General features: G+C 42.7%; 1 protein-coding gene and 1 long non-coding RNA gene across 2 annotated transcripts in view; one reads left to right on the top strand and one right to left on the bottom strand.

Moving 5' to 3' along the window:
• Positions 1 to 15,863, bottom strand: part of RBFOX1 (RNA binding fox-1 homolog 1) — a 1,151,472-nt gene that overhangs the window by 1,099,837 nt on the left and 35,772 nt on the right. The window lies entirely within an intron of this gene.
• Positions 7,321 to 9,089, top strand: LOC120759453 (uncharacterized). The gene is made up of 3 exons (XR_005703176.2): positions 7,321 to 7,434; positions 8,003 to 8,062; positions 8,533 to 9,089. It is a non-coding gene; the product is annotated as an uncharacterized LOC120759453 (long non-coding RNA).

The following is a 15,863-nucleotide window of genomic DNA, read 5'->3' as shown; positions in this document are numbered from 1 at the left end:
ACTGTGAATCTACATCAGTGTGAATCTAGCCAGCAGGATTCCTGCCTGCAGCAGGCTTGCAAGCAATGAAAATTAATGACATGCAGATACCTACAGGAAAAAAAAAAAAAAAAATCGAGGAAAATCAAAGCAGGATTCTTGTCAGATCAATGTAAGGCCCTGACCCCTCACCTGACATCCCAGGCACACCCTTCCTTCCTTCATCCCCAAAACAAAAGCACCTGAGTTTTGTCTCCCAGTAAAACACTGTTCATATTACTCTAGAGGTTTTTGCTCTCGGCTATAACCACCTTTACATGCCATGGTTTCCTTTCCTGTTCCCTTTTCCACCATCATTCCCTTCTCCCCTGCTCTCTGGAGAGTCAAAGTGCATACAAACCCCCCAGAGCAAAGTTTCATCTCTTCTATCCTGGAACCAAGAGGCAGAGTCACCCTATTGAATGATCTCAAATGGGGCTGATTCCAAGTTGTGAGGGTCCCACTGTGGCTGGGTTCAGGCCTGGGTTCAGGAATATTCTCACAACTCCCCAAATACCCCCTGCATGTCAGTAACTTGTACTGAAGGGATTTACAAGCTCAGCCAGGCACTAGAGCAAAGCACCCACTGCCTCATTTCCCTGGCCAGACATCCTTAGAAGCCCTCCTGGGTGGATCTTATTGCTTTATGTTGCCCATGTTTGCAGGTAACGCTGGCTTACTGATGTGCATGATGAAAGGCTCTTTAATGAAAAGCCTCTGATCTGGTATTTCTGTACACCTCTAAAGACTGGCAGCTGAACTGCACTCACCTCTACACCAGTCAGTGCAGTTTGGTCAATTGGTGCTGTGCAGATGTCAGCTGAAATAACACAAACCTGGGCTCCTGCAAAAGGGAACATTTCCCTGTTTCATTTCCCCTTTGTTCTGAACGTGGCTTTGTGGTGGGTTTGTCAAACAAACAAAGTACTCCTTTGTTCATGATCTGAAGGCTGGACTCAAAGCCCTTATTAACAAGTAAGTGGCTTCAATGAGATCACTTCTGTTAGCAAAGATTGCAGGATTCAGCCCAAATTATTTTTGCCCAAAACTCTCCAAGTACCCATCTCACAATACCTATATCTCTGCCAGAGAGATTATAGAGACCTTGTCAAACAGGAAATAGAAACCAGACTTATGTTAAATAGGAATAACTACTGTTGACATTTTCCATCAAATGCTATTATTTGGAACAAGAATACCTGTCCTAAAATGGAATCAGATGATCTAAAGTAAGGCACTATCTTTGCTGAATCAATGTCCTGACATATAAATCCTTTGAGAGCTACCGTAAATGAAGTCCCACAGACAGAAGCCTCTACTCCACAGTGAAACAAAGCACAGATGCTGAAAATAAGGTATTTTGATGAGCAACAGACCCAGGCTCTTACTTACCCTTGTAATCATTGAGGAACACATGCAGAGCTGACTGATTCTTAGCCTGGAGGTGACATATTAACTCAAATTACCTGGAGTAATTAGAGCAAATTTACCCAGAACCGTTCCGTTAGCAAACAGGAGACAGGACAAAGCTGAGCCTAGAAGGCAGTGCCTAGGAGGGGCCTTGTCCACCCTACCTGTGCAATGTCACTCTGCTGCTGCAATGGAGCATTTGAGTAACAAATAAACCTTGCCAGGGCTTCGGTCTGCCAGAAACCCTCACGGGATTTTAACCAGTTTCAGTTTTGCTCCATGTAATTCCTTCCTAGAGGAGACTCCCTCGATGACCACTCATTCTGCCAATTTACTCAAAATATTTCTCTCAAGAACAATGTTAGAAATGTGATTTTGAACAAGAGAAGTACCCATCTCAAGTACTCATCTTTATACACTGAGAAAATTTTGTTGCATTAAATATGTGTGAATTACTCTTAGTAGTGTCAAAAGGTCCATAGAAATTTGCAGACACCCTTAGAGACTACACCTCAGTAAACATAATCCTTTATAAATCTAAATGCTAAAACAAAACACCTCTGAAGAGACTGACAATGAAAAGTTTTGTCTTATACTCTAAACCAAGATGTTTCAATGATGTTTAGTATTTTCATGTATCAAAAAGCGATCAGTGGCTCTGTATATCTAATAAACCATGTTGATAACGGGTCAAAATTGTGTTGAGTACACTGAGTCAAGCTAATTTGTATCGTACATTTGCTTTGCACTTTTCAACCTCCAAGAGCACTTTTTTCCCCTGACTTTTAACTCTGACACAGAGTTAGCTCGTTGTTTGAGGCATGTGTATTATGGATAATTTCATATATTGGAAGGAGGTGGTTTCACTTCTGGCCTGGGAACAGCTGGTTCTGAAGGAGTATTTTGTACAATTACTTTGAGCAACTACTTATCACTAATTTGTTTTCTCCTAAACTTGAGAAGTCCCAATTTCCACTGAAGTTTCTTTGGCAAGAGAAAGGAAATTTCATTGTAAAAACAAAATTTGTAAGGAACTGGCATTACTAACATCAGTTGATCCCATTTTCCACGACTGGTTCATTTCCTAAGAACAAAACGAGTGTTAGAGCAGACCTACATTGGAAGGTACATATTTAAGATAAAACTGAGTGGTTTTTCTCTGTATAACTGAGAATACCAATTGATTAATCCAATAGATCTTCATTATCTGTGAAGGGCTTCAATCCCTACATCTCTCACCGGAGCCACAAGCTCAGAATGGGAAAATTCAGCTGAGAAAAACCAAGCAACTCCCCGTCCCAGTGGGGCAGCTGAGCTCCAGCCAAATGGATGGATGTGTTTGGAGGGAGGGATTGTGCCTGAGGGGCAGCAGGAGAGATGCAGACACGGTGGAGGCACAGGAGCAGCACAGCTCCTGCAGGAAATGGGAAACCCAAGGGCCAAATCCCCAAGTGTGAGCAGCACAGCTCCTGCAGGAAATGGAAACCCAAGGGCCAAATCCCCAAGTGTGAGCAGCACAGCTCCTGCAGGGAAGGTGAAACCCAAGGGCCAAATCCCAATGTTGCTGGCACAAGTGTGGAGGCACCTGCAAGGCCCAGCCGTCTCCTCCAGCTGCCTCCAAACAATTCCCTGGAATTGCAGGGCTGGCTTGTGCATCCCCCCCACTGCCCCATAGGTTTTGGGGCACTCTCTGAGGCTCCAGCAGAAATCCTCCTCTCTCTGCATGCTCACAGAGCAGAAAACACTCCTCACACCACAAATGCTCTTCCCCTGTGTGGAGCACAGCAGCTGTGTCTGCCCTCTGTCATTTATCCAGCAAAGACAGAGTTTTCTAACACTTCTCACTTATTTCCCCACCAGCAGGAGCCCATCCAGGCTGCCAGACACCAGCAGCACTCACAGAAGTGTCAGGCAAAGACTTTGCTATTCCTCTTTTGCTGCTGGCCAACACACAATTTTTCATAATTGCTTTGGAAAACACAAAACCAAAAAAATCCAACTTGAGTGTGCTGACCTCTCTTCCTATACAAATATTTGGGTTGTGGTAACAGAGGGTTTGGGCTGAAATGAAAGAATGTAAACAGAATAGCAGCTATTGGAAACTGTTTCAAATCTCAGGACAGTTGAGAATAACAGCCCAGAAGTTGTCACTACCGCTAAAAGATGGGGAGATATTTTTAAAGTATAAATAAAAAGACATAAATAAAAAGAGTGAGAGAATCCGTGGAGATTTCTGACTTTCAAAGACATAGAACAGGAAGAACATGTTTCAAAAATTAATCTTCTATTTTTCCTCTAAGGTTTGCCACACAAGCACAGATGAAAAACTGCTGGGAAATAGAAAATAAACTGGATTTGATAATTGGGATGTAAGTTTCAAATAAATTGTGAGCAGTCCTATCCTAAATATAGTGAACTCAAATGCTTTAGAACTCGAGTTCAGATGTTAACTGCACAAACTATTACATTTAAGTGCTGCAGGCTCAGTGGAAATTTAAGATGAATGTAACAGGAAAGGCATTAAGGGTCCAGAGAATTCTGGAAATGCAACAGGGAAATTATTTTTAAAGGACCAGAAGATACACACGGTACAATGTGAAGAAACAGTGGTCTCAATGGGAACACAGCTCTAGTGCAGATCTCTGGATCTATCCAAGCCGCCCACAAAGAAAAGCAGCAGGACAACCTGACATGGTAGAATTTACTATAAATGTCCTTGTAAACCCTTGCCACTCAATAGCAGCACAAGGTATTGGAGGAATTTTGTGTTTGCATCTTTGAGCCCACAGTATTCACAGCGTGAACCTTACACAGGAACAACTGGAACTACTGAATTACCCTGGAAACCATCACAGAGAGACCCCAGATCCTCTACAGTGTCCCCTACACACCCAGAAGCAATACAATCCTTATTTAATTTAATATTTAAAAAAAAAAAATAAAAGGGGCAAACTCTTCTTTTCTTATTTTTAATTTTCAAGAGTCTCTGCATTTACTTATTCCAGAGGAGCCAGAATCAGCAGGCAGGAAAAAGATTCTATCCCTGTGTTTTTCTGCCAGCTGACTCAGAAGAAAGGAGCAGCGCAACTCAGAACACAAGAACCCTTTTTAGAAGATTTTCACTGCCCAGCCTCTGATCCAGGCATCTCAGGTGAGGCTGCAAACTGAGCTAACCCAAAGAGTACCAGGACAAACCAGGACTCCCCCTTTATCTAATGATATCCTGTCACCTACATGCTGCAATTACCGTCTGAAAGCATCCAATTCTCTGGGGAAAATTGCCTTAGGATTGTGACCCTACTTTGTGGAAGAGTCGAACTAGGACAAGACAGGGGCAGTCACACGAACTTCTACTGGCTGATAATTTGGCCCCAGAAGTCCAAGGTAAAAATTTAAGCTTTACCCTGCGAATGTACAAGAGAAAATACTGCAGCAGGTACATGGACCAAATTTGCTAAGATGTTTTTAATTAGGATTGCAGGCACTGGAGAAATATAAAAGACAGTAATTACACAAAATTAAGGCAACTTAATAATAAGGAGAAAAAGAAAACGTGCGAAGAGAAGAATTCAAAGATGTTTTGCACCACAAGGTTTTGAATGGATGAACCCACATTCTTAAAGAGCACCACTTACTGAGGGACACGTCACTAATGGGAAATTAGCACTTGTTCCAGGGTGCACATTGCAGTGAATCCCAGTGCCTTTGATGTGTTTTGAGGCTGAGGCTCAGAAAGTGACCTCTGGAGACAAAAATAGCAGCTCAGTGTGACCCAGCTGAACCACCAGAGATGGTGCTCCAAATGCACCAACCCATGGACCAACAGTCAGATCACAGAATCACAGGGTTGGAAGAGACCTCCAAGATCATCGAGTCCAACCCAGCCCTGACACCTCAACTAAACCATGGCACCAAGTGCCATATCCAATCTGTCCTTAAACACAGCCGGGGATGGTGACTGTACCACCTCCCCGGCAGACCATTCCAGTACTTTATCACTCTTTCTGAGAAAAACTTTTTCCTAATATCCAGCCTAAACTTCCCTTGATGCAGCCTGGGCCTGTGTCCTCTCGTTCTGTCAGTTGTCGTCTGGGAGAAGAGACCAACCCCACCCAATACAGCCACCTTTCAGGGAGTTGTAGAGAGATGAGGTCACCTCTGAGTCTCCTTTTCTCCAGGCTGAACAACCCCAGCTCCCTCAGCTGTTCCTCTCAGGGTTTGTGTTCCCAGCCCCTCACCAGCCTCGCTGCCTCCTCTGGACGAGCTCAACCATCTCAATGTCCATCTTAAACTGGGGCCAGAGCTGGACACAGCACTCAGTGTCCATCCTAAACTGAGGGGACAGAGCTGGACACAGCACTCAATGTCCATCCTAAACTGAGGGGACAGAGCTGGACACAGCACTCAGTGTCCATCCTAAACTGAGGGGATAGGGCTGGACACAGCACTCAGTGTCCATCCTAAACTGAGGGGCCAGAGCTGGACACAGCACTCAATGTCCATCCTAAACTGAGGGGACAGAGCTGGACACAGCACTCAGTGTCCATCCTAAACTGAGGGGACAGAGCTGGACACTGCACTCAATGTCCATCCTGAACTGAGGGGACAGAGCTGGACACAGCACTCAATGTCCACCCTAAACTGAGGGGACAGAGCTGGACACAGCACTCAGTGTCCATCCTAAACTGAGGGGACAGAGCTGGACACAGCACTCAGTGTCCATCCTAAACTGAGGGGACAGAGCTGGACACAGCACTCAGTGTCCATCCTGAACTGAGGGGACACAGCACTCCAGGTGTGCCCTCACCAGTGCCGAGTACAGGGGCAGAATGAGCTCCCTGCTCCTGCTGGCCACACCATTCCCGATCCAGGCCAGGTGCCCTTGGCCCTCTCAGCCACCTGGGCACACTGCTGGCTCATGTTCAGCTGGCTGCTGTCACCAGCACCCCCAGGTCCCTTTCCTCCTGGCACTGTCCAGCCACACCTTCCCCAGCCTATAACGCTGCAGGGGGTTACTGTGGCCAAAGTGCAGGACTCAGCGCTTGGACTTTTTAAACTCCATCTTGTTAGACTCTGCCCATCCATCCAACCATTCCAGATCTCTCTTCAGAGCCCTCCTAACTTCCAACAGATTGACACACGCACCCAGCTTAGTGTCATCTGCAAATTTACTAATGAAAGGCTCAATCCCCTAATCCCTACCATCAATAAAAATATTGAACAGAGCTGGCCCCAGCAGAGACCCCTGAGGGACACCACTGGTGCCTGGCCCCAGCTGCATGCAGCACCGTTCCCCACTGCTCTCTGTGCCCGGCCATGCAGCTATTTCCTAAGCCAGCACAGAGAGCTCCTGTCCAAGCCACGGGCTGCCAGCTTATCCAGGAGTGTGCTGTGGGAGACAGCATCAAAGGCCTTGCTGAAATCCAAATAGACAACATCCACAGCCTTTCCTGCACCCACCAGGCGGGTCACCTGCTCATAAAAGGTGATCAGGTTGGTCAAACATGACCTACCTCTCCTAAACCCGTGCTGGCTGTGTGTGACACCCTGGCCATCCTGTAACTTCTGTGTGATGACACTCAGTATAAACTGCTCCATGACCTCACCAGGTACTGAGGTCAGGCTGACTGGCCTGTAATTACCAGGATCCTCCTCACTGTATTAGAGGGCATTTCTTTACTTTGTTCCCATGTCCAGGAATCCTTATTTAGAAAACACCACAGCACTTTGACAACAGCAGGATCTAAGTGTGTTTTCAAAATAGCTCAAGGCAGCAGTTAAAAAAGTTTGAATACTTCCGATAATGCAGGTGCTCTGTGTATTCTTTCAGGTGCAGATATTTAAGCACAAAGAGGACACCTGTGTTGGGGTTGGGATTTTGCTTTAAACAACAAAAGGCAGCATGGAAAACTGCTAATGCCGTGATCTTTAGAGCACTGCAGGCAGATGTCAGCTTTGGTGAGCTATTTCCTTCTGCAAACAATCTGGTCGATGAGCTGTGTTTGGGTAAGTGACTGAACCTGCTCTGGAGGGGACACTGCTCTCCTTCCAAGGCACCTGCATCCACGGATTTCTGTCCTTCCAGCTTCATGCTGGATCCTGAATAATCTCTAAATAAGAACCTTCAAAATTAGGATGTTCTTGGGCAGTAAATCTCAGCCTGCTTTTCCAACTTGGCTACATTTTTCTCTGAAAGAGCCCAATCCCAATGATCAATGGCTGTATCATTATGATCCAATGGCATCCTCGTGACACAGGAGCACAGCCCACCTGCTATTGACAGCAGGGCTCAGACCTCATTTTCCAGCTTTAATATCTGCATCACTGTGCTCTCTGTCAAACCTGCATTAATCAATGGAAACAATACTCAAATTATAGCTGCAGCAAATTCCTGGATGCTGTTGGCCTGATGATTGAAGAGTGGAGTTAGAGAGCCCCCAGTAGGCTGCAGACACAACCCTATTCTCCCTAACAACCCTTAGGGTGCTTTGCAGTAGGGCAAATACCAATTTGAATCTAAGTTTACAGAGACTGGTAGCAGCTACAGACTGAAATATGGTTTTATTGTTTTCAGCTGTCTACAGTGCACAGAACACACAGCCCTGGGAAAACATTAAGGGTTAAAGTGACTGAGGTGAGATTAAAGTGATTTTTCCAACTAAATAGATACATTCACTTCCCTCAGATAAACAAAAGTCCTAAGTTAGGAAAATAGTCTACTCCTCCAAGAGGGTGTCCTTCTCCCAGCCAGCTGGGAGCTTATCTTCATGTACAACTTATCTTCATACACAAGGTTTGCACCTGCAAACCCCAGAGATTATCTTTCAAACTCAGAATAAAGCTGAGCTCTGTGTCCTTACTGAAAAGTCAGTACCCCATGAGGCAGCTTTAAAAGCAAGACCTTAATGCTGAAATAGTAGACATCAGCCTCTCAAAGCTGCCTTCCAGAGAATTCAGAAGTTCTGTCATGGAAGATGCATCACTTTCGTAACTCAGCTATACATTTTATTTGCTTATTGCATTGCATGGCCAAGATTGCAAGGAAAGTTCTCTAAAATCCATTCTTGTGTCGGTCTGGTTTCTCTGTGTTCCTGGCTCTTGCAGGTCACCACTCTACTGATGACTATTTTTGTCACTAATAAAATGCCAGAGAGCCACTAACAACCCAAAAGGACAGCAGCCCACAGACTTGAATTCCTGCATTTCTTGCTGCTTCCAGATGAATGGAGCAATGGTGCTGAAAACGTCAGGACCAGGAGTTTTAACGGAGAGTTCCCACTGCAATATCAGAGACTCCTCAGGACAGCCACAAACTCAACCAGTGCAGCTTCACTGCACTCCTGTTTTAACCTCTCCTGGAGTCTCATGACAAAATCAAGCTCATGTTGGCTGTAGATGGAGCAACACCAGATAACAAACCAGTTCAAAAGGGAGTAGGTGAACTTACCCCCTCATGGTACCTCATTATGATAATACTGAGAAGAGGGGAAAAAAAAAAAAGAAAAAACAAACACCAGAAAAATCCAGTCTGATCACCTTTGAATAAAGGACTATATACAAAACACTTCTCTTCCTCAAGACAGGATCTCTCTACAGGATCCTCATTTCGTCCTGCCTATTGTAAAAAAAAAAAAAAAAAGAAAGTAGGGGGGAAAAAAAAGAATCACCTACTCTCCACTTTCAATTGTCTTTACTCTGAAGGCTCACACAATATATCAATGGAGATTACTTCCAGAAATAGAAAATCACCCCTAAGGCACTCTTTTCCTCTTCATATTTTTCTCATTCACTCAGATGGGATAAAAATGTGCCTGGTATCAAATTAAGACTTTAGGGCTAGGAAACAGATGATGCCAGATTTAACTGGGGCTTAGAAAAAGACACTTCAAGGTAACAGGAGCATCTGCTATACTCCTCATTCAGGAGTGTAACAACTTCAAAACCTAAATGACGGCAATACATGTCATTTGTACTGGCAATTTCATTCACACTCCCTTGTTAATATTGCAATTTTGGCCAGCCATAAAGGCAGCATGTTTTATGTTCTTCTTCAAGGCTGGAAAAACAGAGGTGGCAAACCTAGGAGGTAAAAGAGACTAAATCTTCAATACGAAAACACAAATGCTGATGAGCAGAATAAAAATAAAACTTCCCCATCAGCTGTGACAGGCTGAGATTCCTCCTGCCCTCTCAGATAGCACAGTTATCCTTGAGGAGCTTGCCTTTGTCTCCTCAGTAACCAGGTATTGCTAGGGCAGCATTTATCAGTGTCTCCCTGGCTTTTCTTATGCTGAAAATCAAAAGGGGCTTACTTATAGTATCTAGATTAAAACCACCCTGGAACCATTTTAAAGATGATCTGCTGCATCTATTGGCAGTGCTGTGTCTTATGAACAGCAAGAGATTCAGAAGAAATGAGAACAAAAGCTTTCTTTGATTTCCCTAATCTGCAGGGTCAAGAAATGCAAACATTATTTTTTTCCTTAATTTCATACATTCTTATAACTTCAACATCTAAAAAATCACAAATACCCAGCCTGTGATTCGAACACAACTTTTTTTTTTTCCCAGGCATTTACCTAACTTAACATTTTCCCAAAAATTAAGCAGCTAAGAAGACTCAGCTTTAAAAATCACGAGAGAAGAAACCTGTGAGCAGCACTGACAGAAATCCTTTAAACAGCTTCTCACTCCAAGGCACCACCTCTCACAGAACACCACTCACATCAATCGATGATTATCACAAATAGGTTGATTGACTTCTCATTTTCCAGCAGGTTTGTTTTACTCACAGACCTCGTTAATGCAGGTGGGGTTTCCCTTTTCCTTCACTCACTGCTCATCTTCATCAGCCTTAAGTGCAAGGACTTCTCACAGCTGGGTTTCTTTCAGACCCAGCTGTGTTGGATCTGTGTAGCACCGGGCAAAATATTCAGCATTTCCTTTCCAGAATCTCAAAATTATATTCTACACTGTCTTTCCACAGTTTGCACTTAAACCTAAGAAATAAATGCAACATTATAGACTTGATAAAGAAGACTGGGATGTATAAAAAGGAGCTGAGGACCTGTGTCCTGAAAGAAACTGTAAATTATTCTCTGAAAATGTTTTACTTTTCTATCAAAATAAGTGTTCTGGTGCACAGAAGAAAAACAATTTTTTTTTCTTTCCCTTGAAGTTCCACAAGGAGTATTAGCCCTGATCTCTGCAAGAGGAGGAATATGCACCAGAGATTTAGGGATGCTAAAGGTGTACAAAGCTTCCTGTCTAAATAGGAATAAATGCTCTCCTACAGCTGAGGCTCCTCCCTATCAGGCATATGGGAAACCTTACAAATAATTCTCTCAGAAGTGCCTGAATTGTGGAAGTGCAACCTCATTGTTGCTCCAGAGGGTCAGAAACTAGGTTTTCATTTAATGCTGTGGCCTACTGATGATGACAAAGCTTTTACACCTTGTATTACGTAAGTATTTAGCCTGAATTAAATTTAGAGGGTTTGCAGTGCATAACTCAGCTATCAGCTGCCTGTTTTCTCTGCTTTATTTGATTTTCTCCTTCAAATCCCATTCACTGAAAGAAAGAAAAAAAAAAAAAAAAAAAAAAAAAGCCACTATTTACTAGGTGGGGGGGGGGTATTGTTTTTGGTTGGTTTTTTAATTTATTTTTTGTTTGGTTTTTGGGGTTGATGGGGTTTTTTTGTTTTTGTTTTTGGGGTTTTGTTTTGTTTTGTTCTGGGTTTGTTTTTTTTTTTGTGGGGGTTTTTTTTGTTTTGTTTTTGTTGGGGTTTTTTTTGTTTTGTTTTTTTGGGTTTTTTTGGTTAATCATTCCACTAGTGTTTAGACAAACTATAAATAAGTCTGGTGATTTAGACAGAAAAGCCTCTATAGAATTTTTACCTGCATGTACCACAGAGAATGCCTTTGATCAAGGTTTATGAGCAAAGACCTCTTCCCAGGGATTCATGCCAGCTCCTTAAAGGAAAATCGATACATTCTGGGGTAGAGCATCTGGAGGATCAGCTTTTGGATTTAACAAAGCATCCCTCACCAGGCACTCAGGTCTGTTTGAAGCTTCCAGATCTTAAATCACACTTCAGATTTTAGAGTCAGCCTAATGTGTCCCTAAATGCAAGTGGTAGGAAAGACTTTTTGGAAAAATATTGTCCCAAGAGTTGATAGCCTTCAGATTTCCTGTTTTGTGATATCCAGATGAATTATTTTGTCTTTCTATACAATTATTTCACAGCAAAAGAAAGAAAAAAAAAAAGCTTATAGAACTAAAATATTTACCTGCGCTAGCAGAACTGAAGCAATTTTTTAACATCAGGTCATTTGTTAACATTGGAATGGCTTTCCTTCCAGGGGGGAAGAGAATTCTCCCCCTTTTCTATGGAACCCGACCCCTTTCCTCTCCAGTCCCCCACCTGATGCAGTGCTCAGGAAGTCTGAAAATTATGTAACATCTATTGAAGCCTCGGTGTTTAAACTCCCTTCCACCAGAGGCGTAGAAAAAAAGCAATTTTTATTGAGCTCTGGAATCCAATAAAACACTGCAAAGGCTCTGGCACTGCCTTAAGTCATAACTTATGTATGGGTAGGAAGTCAGTTTTTACACCGTAAGGGTTACAAGTTTTTTTTTCCTTTTAATCTAGATTTTAATTTACCTTTTCTGCAGGTAAGAACTTCATACAATGATTGTTACTTAATTAGGTACCTTGTCTTACTGTCAACAGCAATAAGGCTCCCAAATACATTAGAAGATCTGGAGCAAATTGATTCAGAAATACAAAATCACCTCCTTTCCACTGAGATTTTAAACCTCACATATCAAGATCGCTTTTGAAAATACAGCTTAGGTTTCTAAATAATTTAGATTTTATGTATTTATAAGTGAAACATAAACCATATTATTATTATTAAGTGTTGGCTTAAAATCCAACTGTATTATCTCCTCTAACAAAACACAAAATCTGCATGCTGGGTTTGAAAATTCCTTTTGCAGAGGGTCTAATTTATGGAGATGATTGAATGGCTCACAGCAGCTTGGATCACACTGTACCTGATGAAACACAGCAACTCAGCCACGCTCTGTGGCAAGGAGTCTGCAATAATTGGTTATTTTTCCTGCTGACCCATAAAATACTTCTGCTATAAACACTATGTAATCAAGTTTTATAGTAATGAGTCTTCCCCTAAGAAGAGGCTTGATTTTACTGCTTTGAACAGCAAGCAGCACCAAAAAAAAAAAAAAGGTGGTGGTAGGAATTTATCACAAAGGCAGAAGAAGTCCACCCTGTTTTATCAGCATCAACATGTTCTAAAACAAAATTTTTTAAAAAATAAAAATAAAAATAAATTGAAAAATAAAATAAAAATAAAATAAAAATAAAATTTAAAAAATAAAAATAAAATAAAAATAAAAATAAATTTTAAGAATAAAATAAAAATAAGATTAAAAAATAAAATAAAAATAAAATTTAAAAATTAAAATTTAAAAAATAAAATAAAAAAATAAAAAATTAAAATAAAATAAAATAAAATAACAGTTGAGAGCTTGTTGAGCAGTGAAACTCCTCTGCTATGACAGCACCGAAAGAGCACAGTAAGTCCATGGGAAGCACAGAACAGGGAGCTGTGTCCCTGGCGCTGTTACTGAGTTCAGAGAAGTTCATCTCAGGGAGAACAGCCCCTCCCTTGGGGAAGGCACGGCCCAAACCACCATCCCTGCTCTGCTGCACCGCCCCTGGCCAGGAGATATTCTCTGGGCTCTGGTGGCTACAAAAACCTTGTGCCCTTGCCCTCTGTGCTCAGTTTTGGTTCATCCCCCCGCAGTCCTCTCCACTGCAGGATGTCAGAGAGATTGTCCATCATATCATCCAAATTCTGTGCTGGCCCCAAATTGCTTTCCCTTCCAAAAGGTGCAACAGCGAAAGCCCCAGGGTATGGAATAAAGGAAAAAGGCCAAGGAGTGACTATCAAATGTTCACAATTTTTCCATGTGCGTTGCCAGCTCCAGATTTGGGAATGAGGTACACTTTAATATTCCTCCTTTAATAAAAAAACTTCTTGAGTGTGGTGAAGTGTATGTGGGAAGTAGGAGGGCTCCCCTCAGAAGACACCATGAGTGAGTGAGCTTTAGGGGCACAGCAAGTGCAGATCTACAGAAAGAAATGAAATAAAATCCTTGCTGCTCTGTCAAAGCGCAGGGGAGCTGAGGAGCAGAGGCTGCAGCCTCCCCACAGCCGCACTAAAAGCAGAAATACGTTTGCAAGGCTTCATGTTTGAGCAGGATGTGCAGAGCACTGCTCCACCCTGTGTCCTCTCGGCCTCAGAGTGGGCAGTTCATGGACACAGCATTGCCATGGATGCATTCCCACGGCTCACACACCCAGCAGGGGCTGCCTGGGCTCGCCTCAGCCTGGCCCCGGTGGCCAACAGGCACCTGCTGCACCCACGGTCCTGACCCATCAGAAAAAGGGCACAGCTTGACTCTGCACTGCTCATCCATGACATTTAACACTCTTTCATTCTGCTTTTAGTCTTCCCTTTTTTTCTGAGCCATGAGTTTTGGCTTTTTCAGAGAAAGGGTTCAGCAAGGGCAGCACAGGCTGTCCGTGAAAAGGTAAATCACAGCACAGGGCTGCTGTTCCACCCCTACCCTTCATCCCCTTCCACCTGAACTGTGCCAGTGCCATGCAGACCAAACACCAATTCCAGGTGCCACAAGAAGCAGTGAATAATGAGAAGCAGCACACCAGGCTAGGAAAATGGAAAAGGCTATTATCTCCTATCTCAGCAAGCCCATCTTAGGGCAAAGTTTGGACTTCGGGCAGAGGGTGCAGGTGTGCTGCTCCCTGAGCCTTCGGTGAGCCCAGAATACAGCCTGGTAAAACAAAATGCCAGAGGAAACACTGTCCCTCTCTTCACTGAGATAACTGGGCAGTGATAAACTCAAGCTATTATCACAACGGTTAAGCTCAAGCTAATTACACTGCTCAAAGAAATCCAGCTATGTCTCGGGCTGAAAATTGAACTTCAAGAATAAGCAGGTGACTCCAGAGCCTCTCTCATGTCTAGGATAGGGACAAGAGACCCAGATTCAGATATTTTCCCAGCCTTACCCAAGTTTAGTTATTTCTATAACGTGTGACATTTCCTGCACAAAGGAACCTTGGCTTGCCAGGGCTGATGTGTGGCATTGCTTGGCATGCAGATATGCTCATGTACCTGAGAGGAATTAAATAAACACAGCCCAAACCTGCACTTCCTGCTCTTCAGATGCCACTTACTGATTACTCAGAAGCTCACCTGCTTCTGCCTGGCTTTAATTTAGGATGAATACTGGAGTTAGACTCCACTACATCTCAAAAACAAATCTGGAAACTTAGCATTTATTAATGACTATATTCTGGCAGGGTAAATCTCTAAGAACTCTACAACCTTGAGTCACAGGTCTTGGGGAAAGTGGGATGGAAGCAAACACTGGTTGCTTTCATGTGCTGGAGTTCCTCATTGGAACAGCAAAGGATTCTTCAGTGAATTGTGAATAAGGGAAAGATAAAAGTTACATCACTCAGCAGCCTCATCGCTACACAACTGACACCACCTCAGTTTAAAGTCAAGAAGATTGCAGGGAAATTTTAATTCCTTTTTTTTTCCCCAGAATAGAAGCTAATTTTCTATCTAACTTTAGTGTCAATTTTGACATTCAGAAACCAGCATATTTAATCCAAAGTGACTTGGAAGCAAATGCTACCTCTTTTGATCACCACTCCAAAAATGTTTTAAGATCTCAAGACTTACACTGACGGATCTTGTCCACACACTGCCCAGATATTTCAAGAATGAGAAGCAGCAAAATCCAGTTAAATCACAGCAGAAAAAGGTAACAATATCGGGAAAAGTGCTTTAAATAGCAAAACAAACTTTAAAGCACAATTTTTCAGACACAAGAAATAGCAGTTTTCTTTAAAAGATAATTTGTGCATTATGAGAGAGCCAAGTAAAATTGACACCCTTTTTAACATACTGTACTCAAAACTACTCTGTCATATGTATTTTTCACTACTAACGTTATTTCTTCTGGATGTATTAATTCTGGAGTTACTTTCATTACAGTTACAACACTGCATAAAGTCCCAGTATTTATAGGCAAGGAAGAACTCTGAGGGCAGCACTGGATTTTTTTTTTTTTCCTTTTCCAAATATTTCAGAGTCATCATTAGAATCACCTGACTTCCCAGAGCAACACAACACAGGCATCATTATTTCAATTAATTCAGCAGTGTCATAAGTATTTGCTCAGTGACAGATATGTGGCCAAGAGGAAGATATCAATCAAGCAAATTGATACCATTTCCTACCTTGGAAAGGGCCTTGGTGCGATTTCCATTGCACACATTATAGCTGCTGAAGTTCCAGGCATGAACAGATTAG

This window comes from Hirundo rustica, chromosome 15 (genome assembly GCF_015227805.2).
Source record: "Hirundo rustica isolate bHirRus1 chromosome 15, bHirRus1.pri.v3, whole genome shotgun sequence".
In the NCBI taxonomy this organism is placed as follows: Eukaryota; Metazoa; Chordata; class Aves; order Passeriformes; family Hirundinidae; genus Hirundo; species Hirundo rustica.
Note: the sequence above shows the minus strand (reverse complement) of the source record. Positions and strands in the feature narration are given on the sequence as shown.